This window comes from Panulirus ornatus, chromosome 4, assembly GCF_036320965.1.
Source record: "Panulirus ornatus isolate Po-2019 chromosome 4, ASM3632096v1, whole genome shotgun sequence".
Lineage (NCBI taxonomy): Eukaryota > Metazoa > Arthropoda > Malacostraca > Decapoda > Palinuridae > Panulirus > Panulirus ornatus.
Genome location: NC_092227.1, coordinates 26,042,341 through 26,055,591, shown reverse-complemented (window position 1 = coordinate 26,055,591; position 13,251 = coordinate 26,042,341). Strand labels below are relative to the sequence as shown.

The 13,251-nt window shown below is 40.4% G+C and overlaps 1 pseudogene; it reads right to left on the bottom strand.

Moving 5' to 3' along the window:
* Positions 1-5,845: 5,845 nt before the first annotated feature.
* LOC139764662 (ras-related protein Rab-7a pseudogene) lies at positions 5,846-6,199 on the bottom strand (annotated as a pseudogene).
* Between the last annotated feature and the right edge of the window lie 7,052 nt (positions 6,200-13,251).

The following is a 13,251-nucleotide window of genomic DNA, read 5'->3' as shown; positions in this document are numbered from 1 at the left end:
CTCCACCTCCGACACATATATCCTCTTGGTCAATCTTTCCGCACCCATTCTCTCCATATGCCCAAACCATTTCAAAACACCCTCTTCTGCTCTCTCAACCACGCTCTTTCTATTTCCACACATCTCTCTTACCCTTACGTTACTTACTCGATCAAACCACCTCACACCACACATTGTCCTCAAACATCTCATTTCCAGCACATCCATCCTCCTGCGCACAACTCTATCCATAGCCCACGCCTCGCAACCATACAACATTGTTGGAACCACTATTCCTTCAAACATACGCATTTTTGTTTTCCGAGATAATGCTCTCGACTTCCATACATTCTTCAAGGCTCCCAGAATTTTCGGCCCCTCCCCCACCCTGTCATGCAATAATGCCCGAAAACCACAGCTCCCTTTCCACATCCAGGCCCCACACAATATTCTATGGTTTACCCCAGACGCTTCACATGCCCTGATTCAATCCACTGACAGCACGTCAACCCCGGTATACCACATCGATCCAATTCACTCTATTCCTTGCCCGCCTTTCACCCTTATGCATGTTCAGGCCCCGATCATTAGAAATCTTTTTCAGTACATCTTTCCACCTCCAATTTGATCTCCCACTTCTCCTCGTTCCCTCCACCTCCGACGCATATATCCTCTTGGTCAATCTTTCCGCACTCATTCTCTCCATGTGCCCAAACCATTTCAAAACACCTTCCTCTACTCTCTCAACCACGCTCTTTTTATTTCCACACATCTCTCTTACCCTTACGTTACTTACTCGATCAAACCACCTCACACCACACATTGTCCTCAGACATCTCATTTCCAGCACATCCATCCTCCTGCGCACAACTCTATCCATAGCCCACGCCTCGCAACCATACAACATTGTTGGAACCACTATTCCTTCAAACATACGCATTTTTGTTTTCCGAGATAATGCTCTCGACTTCCACACATTCTTCAAGGCTCCCAGAATTTTCGGCCCCTCCCCCACTCTGTCATGCAATAATGCCCGAAAACCACAGCTCCCTTTCCACATCCAGGCCCCACACAATATTCTATGGTTTACCCCAGACGCTTCACATGCCCTGATTCAATCCACTGACAGCACGTCAACCCCAGTATACCACATCGATCCAATTCACTCTATTCCTTGCCCGCCTTTCACCCTCATGCATGTTCAGGCCCCGATCACTCAAAATCTTTTTCACTCCATCTTTCCACCTCCAATTTGATCTCCCACTTCTCCTCGTTCCCTCCACCTCCGACACATATATCCTCTTGGTCAATCTTTCCGCACTCATTCTCTCCATGTGCCCAAAGCATTTCAAAACACCCTCCTCTACTCTCTCAACCACGCTCTTTTTATTTCCAAACATCTCTCTCACCCTTACGTTACTTACTCGATCAAGCCACCTCGCACCACACATTGTCCTCAAACATCTCATTTCCAGCATATCCACTCTCCTGAGCACAAGTCTATCCATAGCCCACGCCTCGCAACCATACAACATTGTTGGAACCACTATTCTTTCAAACATACCCATTTTTGCTTTCCGAGATAATGTTCTCGACTTCCACACATTCTTCAAGGCTCCCAAAATTTTCGCCCCCTCCCCCACCCTATGATCCACTTCCGCTTCCATGGTTCAATCTGCTGCCATATCCACTCCCAGATATCTAAAACACTTTACTTCCTCCAGTTTTTCTCCATTCAAACTTACCTCCCAATTGACTTGACCCTCAACCCTACTGTACCTAATAACCTTGTTCTTATTCACATTAACTCTTAACTTTCTTCTTTCACACACTTTACCAAACTCAGTCACCAGCTTCTGCAGTTTCTCATATGAATCAGCCACCAGCGATGTATCATCAGCGAGCAACAACTGACTCACTTCCCAAGCTCTCTCATCCACAACAGACTTCATACTTGCCCCTCTTTCCAAAACTCTTGCATTCACCTTCCTAACAACCCCATCCATAAACAACTTAAACAACCATGGAGGCATCACACACCCCTGCCGCAAACCTACATTCAATGAGAACCAATCACTTTCATTTCTTCCTACACGTACACATGCCTTACATCCTCGATAAAAACTTTTCACTGCTTCTAACAACTTGCCTCCCACACCATATATTATTAATACCTTCCACAGAGCATCTCTATCAACTCTCTCATATGCCTTCTCCAGATCCATAAATGCTACATACAAATGCATTTGTTTTTCTAAGTATTTCTCACATACATTCTTCAAATCAAACACCTGATCCACACATCCTCTACCACTTCTGAAACCACACTGCTCTTCCCCAATCTGATGCTGTGTACATGCCTTCACCCTCTCAATCAATACCCTCTCATATAATTTACCAGGAATACTCAACAAACTTATACCTCTGTAATTTGAGCACTCACTCTTATCCCCTTTGCCTTTGTACAATGGCACTATGCACGTATTCCGCCAATCCTCAGGCACCTTACCATGAGTCATACATACATTAAATAACCTTACCAACCAGTCAACAATACAGTCACCCCCTTTTTTAATAAATTCCACTGCAATACCATCCAAACCTGCTGCCTTTCCGGCTTTCATCTTCCGCAAAGCTTTTACTAACTCTTCTCTGTTTACCAAATCATTTTCCCTAACCTCCTTACTTTGCACACCACCTCGACCAAAACACCCTATATCTGCCACTCTATCATCAAACACATTCAACAAACCTTCAAAATACTCACTCCATCTCCTTCTCACATCACCACTACTTATTATCACCTCCCCATTAGCGCCCTTCACTGAAGTTCCCATTTACCCCCTTGTCTTACGCACTTTATTTACCTCCTTCCAAAACATCTTTTTATTCTCCCTAAAATTTAATGATACTCTCTCACCCCAACTCTCATTTGCTCTCTTTTTCACGTCTTGCACCTTTCTCTTGACCTCCTGTCTCTTTCTTTTATACATCTCCCACTCGTTTGCAATTTTTCCTGCAAAACTCGTTCAAATGCCTCCCTCTTCTCTTTCACTAATAATCTTACTTCTTCATCCCACCACTCACTACCCTTTCTAATCAACCGACCTACCACGCTTCTCAAGCCACAAGCATCTTTTGCGCAATCCATCACTGATTCCCTAAATACATCCCATTCCTCACACACTCCCCTTACTTCCATTGTTCTCACCTTTTTCCATTCTGTACCCAGCCTCTCCTGGTATTTCCTCACACAAGTCTCCTTCTCAAGCTCACTTACTCTCACCACCCTCTTCACCCCAACATTCTCTCTTCTTTTCTGAAAACCCCCACAAATCTTCACCTTAGCCTCCACAAGATAATGATCCGACATCCCTCCAGTTGCACCTCTCAGCACATTAACATCCAAAAGTCTGTTTTTCGCGCGTCTGTCAATTAACACGTAATCCAATAACGCTCTCTGGTCACCTCTCCTACTTACATACGTATACTTATGTATATCTCACTTTTTAAACCATGTATTCCCAATCACCAGTCCTTTTGCAGCACATAAATCTACAAGCTCTTCACCATTTCCATTTACAACACTGAACACCCCCTATATACCAATTATTCACTCAACTGCCACATTACTCACCTTTGCATTCAAATCACCCATCACTATAACCCGGTCTTGTGCATCAAAACCACTAACACACTCATTCAGCTGTTCCCAAAACACTTGCCTCTCATGATCTTTCTTCTCATGCTCAGGTGCATATGCACCAATAATCACCATCTCTCTCCATCAACTTTCAGTTTAACCCATATTAATCGAGAATTTACTTTCTTACATTCTATCACATACTTCCAAAACTCCTGCTTCAGGAGTACTGCTACTCCTTCCCTTGCTCTTTTCCTCCCACTAACCCCTGACTTTACTCCCAAGACATTCCCAAACCATTCTTCCCCTTTACTCATAGCTTCGTTTCACTCAGAGCCAAAACATCCAGGTTCCTCTCCTACAAACATACTACCTTTCTCTCCTTTTTTCACATATTGGTTACATCCACACACATTTAGACACCCCAATCTGAGTCTACGAGGAGGATGAGCACTTCCCGCGTGATTCCTTCTGTTTCCCATTTTTAGAAAGTTAAAATACAAGGAAGGGAGGATTTCTGGCCCCCCGCTCCCGTCTCCTCTAGTCGCCTTCTACGACACGTGAGGAATGCGTGGGAAGTATTCTTTCACCCCTATCCCCAAGGATAATATATATATATATATATATATATATATATATATATATATATATATATATATATATATATATATATATATATATATATATATATATATATATATATATATATATATATATATATATATATATATATATATATATATATATATATATATACATACATATACACACACACATATATATATATATATATATATATATATATATATATATATATATATATATATATATATATATACATATATATATATATATATATATATATATATATATATATATATATATATATATATATATATATATATATATATACATATATATATATATATATATATATATATATATATATATATATATATATATATATATATATATATATATATATATATATATATATATGTATATATATATATATATATATATATATATATATATATATATATATATATATATATATATATATATATATATATATATATATATATATATATATATATATATATATATATATACATATGAAAAATGTAAGAAATAATCTAGAAAACTGAAACTTCTAGCTTGAAATGAAATGAAAAAATGAATGTCACATAATGGTTCAACCTTTAGCTATGGAAAAGGAAATGTATAATTCATTTACACAACGTCAATACTAGTTTTCATCAATTTAACCACTGTATCATACTTCCTGGTCCACTTCTCTTATAATGAAACAGGAATATTTGCTTATGATGTTTCTCAATTTTCTTCATAACACAAAGTTCAACCATATCTTGGATACATGAGGGTAGGTAGTTGGTCATCCGCCATAATAAAGCCTTGACAGACCAAAAGTTTATCTGGACCTCAACTTTTCCAGTACATTCATGAAAAACACCTTTTTGCTTTCCATCTCTATCACTTTGAAAAAAAAATGCTCCCTTTGTTCACATTTCAATGAAAGAATAAGCTTCAATGTCTAAGCTACATTCTTTTTCATTTTCACTATTTTCTTGTCATAGCACCATGTATGAAATTTATCACTCCAGTAACACAAATATAAACATTTACTTCCCCTTTAAAAAGTTCTGGGGAAGTCTGTCTCGATACACTGCGGGTCACTCTACCACCTGGCGAGGTTTGTGTTGCAATGGTTCTTAATTCACAAACGTAGTAGCATCACTGGTGGGCGGAAGAACATTCTTGTAACCGAAGCGAGGATCACAGTCCGTGCAATTACTTGTACCACCACGTCCAAGTATGTTCACCCGAAGCGGTTCCGTGCACTGTGTTCCGAGACATTACAGACGGGAACGTACATGGTAAACCACGATGCAGGTGATATAACGAACTTCTTTGTACACCATCTCAGTACAGAGAGTTCAACTCCCATTTCCCAACAGTGGGCCACAATGACCCAACCATCCAGAGAACAATTTTCGTCCTTCCAGCACATAACACGTCCGTAAACCATCAGATGGTGAATGACTGTTAGAAGTTCGTTGTGGATCCTGGAAGTCTGATGAGTGTGTTTGCTACATTCACCTTTGCTTCCCGCGTTGGTTGCTGTGTACATGACCCGCGGTTCAAGCCAGGTCAACTCATGACCTCGCTCGTGGAAGCGGAATATGAGCCACTGACCAACATCTAAAGGCTTCCTCCGTCCACTCCATCCGCCCTGTTCTCTAGATCAATCTTATTTCCAAGAACAACAAATGGGAAATGGTCAGGATCCCGTGGTGACGCCTGAATTAGAAATTCATCCCGCCATGAGTCAAGGGATTTGAAGGAGTTGGGCGATGTAACGTCATAACATAGAACACAGCAGTCTGCTCCACGGTAAAATGCAACACCTAATGACTGGAATCTTTCTTGCCCAGCTGTGTCCCAGATCTGCATAGTAACAAGTCGGTCATCCACCATCACTTCTTTGGTGAGGAAGTCTGCGCCAATGGTTGCCTTGTACTGATTGCTAAACTTTTTGTTGACAAATTGGTTCATGAGAGATGTTTATCCAATTCCTGAGTCCCCCAAGATAATCACCTTCAAAAGAATCTTCTTGCGAGATGCCATTCTGTGTTGTGATGCGTCGCCACCAAGTCCAGCTCCACTTGACACACTGCTTGGTGTTGACCGTCGGGAACCTGCTGTTGCCAACCAGGTCAGTAATTAACTTGGAAAACGTCCATACTTAAGATCACCACCACGCAGCATTCAGGTCTCCTCCTCCCACCCTCCTCTGCTGCTGCTGCTTTCGCTCCTCACCCAGTCACATTGCCGTCTGTCTGCATATGTTGTGCAGTCTGCAGCTCCCGTAGAGTAAACATCAGATCCAGAGGTGTTACGTATATATATATATATATATATATATATATATATATATATATATATATATATATATATATATATATATATATATATATATATATATATATATATATATATATATATATATATATATATATATAGAAAGAAATGGCCCAACCCCCCCCCCAACCACATGTATATAAATACATCCACACACGCAAATATACACACCTACACAGCTTTCCATGGTTTACCCCAGACGCTTCACATGCCTTGATTCAATCCACTGACAGCACGTCAACCCCGGTATACCACATCGCTCCAGTTCACTCTATTCCTTGCCCTCCTTTCACCCTCCTGCATGTTCAGGCCCCGATCACACAAAATCTTTTTCACTCCATCTTTCCACCTCCAATTTGGTCTCCCTCTTCTCCTCGTTCCCTCCACCTCCGACACATATATCCTCTTGGTCAATCTTTCCTCACTCATTCTCTACATGTGCCCAAACCACTTCAAAACACCCTCTTCTGCTCTCTCAACCACGCTCTTTTTATTTCCACACATCTCTCTTACCCTTACGTTACTTACTCGATCAAACCACCTCACACCACACATTGTCCTCAAACATCTCATTTCCAGCACATCCATCCTCCTGCGCACAACTCTATCCATAGCCCACGCCTCGCAACCATACAACATTGTTGGAACCACTATTCCATCAAACATAACCATTTTTGCTTTCCGAGATAATGTTCTCGACTTCCACACATTCTTCAAGGCCCCCAGAATTTTCGCCCCCTCCCCCACCCTATGATCCACTTCCGCTTCCATGGTTCAATCCGCTGCCAGATCCAATCCCAGATATCTAAAACACTTCACTTCCTCCAGTTTTTGTCCATTCAAACTCACCTCCCAATTGACTTGACCCTCAACCCTACTGTACCTAATAACCTTGCTCTTATTCATATTTACTCTTCACTTTCTTCTTCCACACACTTTACCAAACTCAGTCACCAGCTTCTGCAGTTTCTCACATGAATCAGCCGCCAGCACTGTATCATCAGTGAACAACAACTGACTCACTTCCCAAGCTCTCTCATCCCCAACAGACTTCATACTTGCCCCTCTTTCCAAAACTCTTGCATTTACCTCCCTAACAACCCCATCCATAAACAAATTAAACAACCATGGAGACATCAAACACCCCTGCCGCAAACCTACATTCACTGAGAACCAATCACTTTCCTCTCTTCCTACACGTACACATGCCCTACATCCTCGATAAAAACTTTTCACTGCTTCTAACAACTTTCCTCCCACACCATATATTCTTAATACCTTCCACAGAGCATCTCTATCAACTCTATCATATGCCTTCTCCAGATCCATAAATGCTACATACAAATCCATTTGCTTTTCTAAGTATTTCTCACATACATTCTTCAAAGCAAACACCTGATCCACACATCCTCTACCACTTCTGAAACCACACTGCTCTTCCCCAATCTGATGCTCTGTACATGCCTTCACCCTCTCAATCAATACCCTCCCATATAATTTACCAGGAATACTCAACAAACTTATACCTCTGTAATTTGAGCACTCACTCTTATCCCCTTTGCTTTGTACAATGGCACTATGCACGCATTCCGCCAATCCTCAGGCACCTCACCATGAGTCATACATACATTAAATAACCTTACCAACCAGTCAACAATACAGTCAACCCCTTTTTTAATAAATTCCACTGCAATACCATCCAAACCTGCTGCCTTTCCGGCTTTCATCTTCCGCAAAGCTTTCACTACCGCTTCTCTGTTTACCAAATCATTTTCCCTAACCCTCTCACTTTGCACACCACCTCGACCAAAACACCCTATATCTGCCACTCTATCATCAAACACACACATATATATATATATATATATATATATATATATATATATATATATATATATATATATATATATATATATATATATATATATATATATATATATATATATATATATATATATATATATATATATATATATATACATATATATATATATATATATATATATATATATATATATATATATATATATATATATATATATATATGTATATATATATATATACATATAAATATATATATATATATATATATATATATATATATATATATATATATATATATATATATATATATATATATATATATATATATATATATATATATATATATATATATATACTTATGTATATGTCGCTTTTTAAACCAGGTAATCCCAATCATCAGTCCTTTTTCACCACATAAATTTACAAACTCTTCACCATTTCCATTTACAACACTGAACACCCCATGTATACCAATTATTCCCTCAACTGCCACATTACTCACCTTTGCATTCAAATCACCCATCACTATAACCCGGTCTCGTGCATCAAAACCACTAACACACTCATTCAGCTGCTCCCAAAACACTTGCCTCTCTTGATCTTTCTTCTCATGCCCAGGTGCATATGCACCAATAATCACCCACCTCTCTCCATCAACTTTCAGTTTTACCCATATTAATCGAGAATTTACTTTCTTACACTCTATCACATACTCCCACAACTCCTGTTTCAGGAGTATTGCTACTCCTTCCCTCGCTCTTGTCCTCTCACTAACCCCTGACTTTACTCCCCAGACATTCCCAAACCACTCTTCCCCTTTACCCTTGAGCTTCGTTTCACTCAGAGCCAAAACATCCAGGTTCCTTTCCTCAAACATACTACCTATCTCTCCTTTTTTCACATCTTGGTTACATCCATACACATTAAGGCACTCCACTCTGAGCCTTCGAGGAGGATGAGCACTCCCCGCGTGACTCCTTCTTCTGTTTCCCAATTTAGAAAGTAGGAGAGATGGCCAGAGAGCGTTATTGGATTACGTGTTAATTGACAGGCGTGAGAAGGGGAGACTTTTGGATGTTAATGTGCTGAGAGGTGCAACTGGAGGGATGTCTGATCATTATCTTGTGGAGGCTAAGGTGAAGATTTGTATGGGTTTTCAGAAAAGAAGAGTGAATGTTGGGGTGAAGAGGGTGGTGAGAGTAAGTGAGCTTGGGAAGGTGACTTGTGTGAGGAAGTACCAGGAGAGACTGAGTACAGAATGGAAAAAGGTGAGAACAATGGAAGTAAGGGGAGTGGGGGAGGAATGGGATGTATTTAGGGAATCAGTGATGGATTGCGCAAAAGATGCTTGTGGCATGAGAAGAGTGGGAGGTGGGTTGATTAGAAAGGGTAGTGAGTGGTGGGATGAACAAGTAAGAGTATAAGTGAAAGAGAAGAGAGAGGCATTTGGACGATTTTTGCAGGGAAAAAATGCAATGGAGTGGGAGATGTATAAAAGAAAGAGACAGGAGGTCAAGAGAAAGGTGCAAGAGGTGAAAAAAAGGGCAAATGAGAGTTGGGGTGAGAGAGTATAATTAGATTTTAGGGAGAATAAAAAGATGTTCTGGAAAGAGGTAAATAAAGTGCGTAAGACAAGGGAGCAAATGGCAACTTCAGTGAAGGGCGCAAATGGGGAGGTGATAACAAGTAGTGGTGCTGTGAGAAGGAGATAGAGTGAGTATTTTGAAGGTTTGTTGAATGTGTTTGACGATAGCGTGGCAGATATAGGGTGTTTTGGTCGAGGTGGTGTGCAAAGTGAGAGGGTTAGGGAAAATGATTTGGTAAACAGAGAAGAGGTAGTAAAAGCTTTGCGGAAGATGAAAGCCGGCAAGGCATCAGGTTTGGATGGTATTGCAGTGGAATTTATTAAAAAAGGGGGTGACTGTATTGTTGACTGGTTGGTAAGGTTATTTAATGTATGTATGACTCATGGTGAGGTGCCTGAGGATTGGCGAAATGCGTGCATAGTGCCATTGTACAAAGGAAAAGGGGATAAAAGTGAGTGCTCAAATTACACAGGTATAAGTTTGTTGAGTATTCCTGGTAAATTATATGGGAGGGTATTGATTGAGAGGGTGAGGGCATGTACAGAGCATCAGATTGGGGAAGAGCAGTGTGGTTTCAGAAGTGGTAGAGGATGTGTGGATCAGGTGTTTGCTTTGAAGAATGTATGTGAGAAATACTTAGAAAAGCAAATGGATTTGTATGTAGCATTTATGGATCTGGAGAAGGCATATGATAGAGTTGACAGAGATGCTCTGTGGAAGGCATTAAGAATATATGGTGTGGGAGGAAAGTTGTTAGAAGCAGTGAAAAGTTATTATCGAGGATGTAAGGCATGTGTACGTGTAGGAAGAGAGGAAAGTGATTGGTTCTCAGTGAATGTAGGTTTGCGGAAGGGGTGTGTGATGTCTCCATGGTTGTTTAATTTGTTTGTGGATGGGGTTGTTAGGGAGGTAAATGCAAGAGTTTTGGAAAGAGGGGCAAGTATGAAGTCTGTTGGGGATGAGAGAGCTTGGGAAGTGAGTCAGTTGTTGTTCGCTGGTGATACAGCGCTGGTGGCTGATTCATGTGAGAAACTGAAGAAGCTGGTGACTGAGTTTGGTAAAGTGTGTGGAAGAAGAAAGTTAAGAGTAAATGTGAATAAGAGCAAGTTTATTAGGTACAGTAGGGTTGAGGGTCAAGTCAATTGGGAGGTGAGTTTGAATGGAGAAAAACTGGAGGAAGTGAGGTGTTTTAGATATCTGGGAGTGGATCTGGCAGCGGATGGAACCATGGAAGCGGAAGTGGATCATAGGGTGGGGGAGGGGGCGAAAATTCTGGGGGCCTTGAAGAATGTGTGGAAGTCGAGAACATTATCTCGGAAAGCAAAAATGGGTATGTTTGAAGGAATAGTGGTTCCAACAATGTTGTATGGTTGCGAGGCGTGGGCTATGGATAGAGTTGTGCGCAGGAGGATGGATGTGCTGGAAATGAGATGTTTGAGGACAATGTGTGGTGTGAGGTGGTTTGATCGAGTGAGTAACGTAAGGGTAAGAGAGATGTGTGGAAATAAAAAGAGCGTGGTTGAGAGAGCAGAAGAGGGTGTTTTGAAGTGGTTTGGGCACATGGAGAGAATGAGTGAGGAAAGATTGACCAAGAGGATATATGTGTCGGAGGTGGAGGGAACGAGGAGAAGAGGGAGACCAAATTGGAGGTGGAAAGATGGAGTGAAAAAGATTTTGTGTGATCGGGGCCTGAACATGCAGGAGGGTGAAAGGAGGGCAAGGAATAGAGTGAATTAGAGCGATGTGGTATACCGGGGTTGACGTGCTGTCAGTGGATTGAATCAAGGCATGTGAAGCGTCTGGGGTAAACCATGGAAAGCTGTGTAGGTATGTATATTTGCGTGTGTGGACGTATGTATATACATGTGTATGGGGGGTGGGTTGGGCTATTTCTTTCGTCTGTTTCCTTGCGGTACCTCGCAAACGCGGGAGACAGCGATAAAGTATAAAAAAAAAAAAAAAAAAAATTATATATATATAAATGTATATATGTATATATATATATATATATATATATATATATATATATATATATATATATATATATATATATATATATATATATATATATATATATATATATATATATATATATATATATATATATATATTTATATATTTATATATTTATATACTTATATGGGTAAAACTGAAAGTTGATGGAGAGAGGTGGGTGATTATTGGTGCATATGCACCTGGGCATGAGAAGAAAGATCAAGAGAGGCAAGTGTTTTGGGAGCAGCTGAATGAGTGTGTTAGTGGTTTTGATGCACGAGACCGGGTCATAGTGATGGGTGATTTGAATGCAAAGGTGAGTAATGTGGCAGTTGAGGGAATAATTGGTACACATGGGGTGTTCAGTGTTGTAAATGGAAATGGTGAAGAGCTTGTAGATTTATGTTCTGAAAAAGGACTGATGATTGGGAATACCTGGTTTAAAAAGCGAGATATACATAAGTATACTCATGTAAGTAGGAGAGATGGCCAGAGAGCGTTATTGGATTACGTGTTAATTGACAGGCGTTCGAAAGAGAGACTTTTGGATATTAATGTGCTGAGAGGTGCAACTGGAGGGATGTCTGATCATTATCTTGTGGAGGCAAAGGTGAAGATTTGTATGGGTTTTCAGAAAAGAAGAGTGAATGTTGGGGTGAAGAGGGTGGTGAGAGTAAATGAGCTTGAGAAGGAGACCTGTGTGAGGAAGTACCAGGAGAGACTGAGTACAGAATGGAAGAAGGTGAGAACAATGGAAGTAAGGGGAGTGGGGGAGGAATGGGATGTATTTAGGGAATCAGTGATGTATTGCGCAAAAGATGCTTGTGGCATGAGAAGAGTGGGAGGTGGGTTGATTAGAAAGGGTAGTGAGTGGTGGGATGAACAAGTAAGAGTATTAGTGAAAGAGAAGAGAGAGGCATTTGGACGATTTTTGCAGGGAAAAAATGAAATTGAGTGGGAGATGTATGAAAGAAAGAGACAGGAGGTCAAGAGAAAGGTGCAAGAGGTGAAAAAAAGGGCAAATGAGAGTTGGGGTGAGAGAGTATCATTAAATTTTAGGGAGAATAAAAAGATGTTCTGGAAGGAGGTAAATAAAGTGCGTAAGACAAGGGAGCAAATGGGAACGTCAGTGAAGGGCGCAAGTGGGGAGGTGATAACAAGTAATGATGATGTGAGAAGGAGATGGAGTGAGTATTTTGAAGGTTTCTTGTATGTGTTTGATGATAGAGTGGCAGATGTAGGGTGTTTTGGTCGACGTGGTGTGCAAAGTGAGAGGGTTAG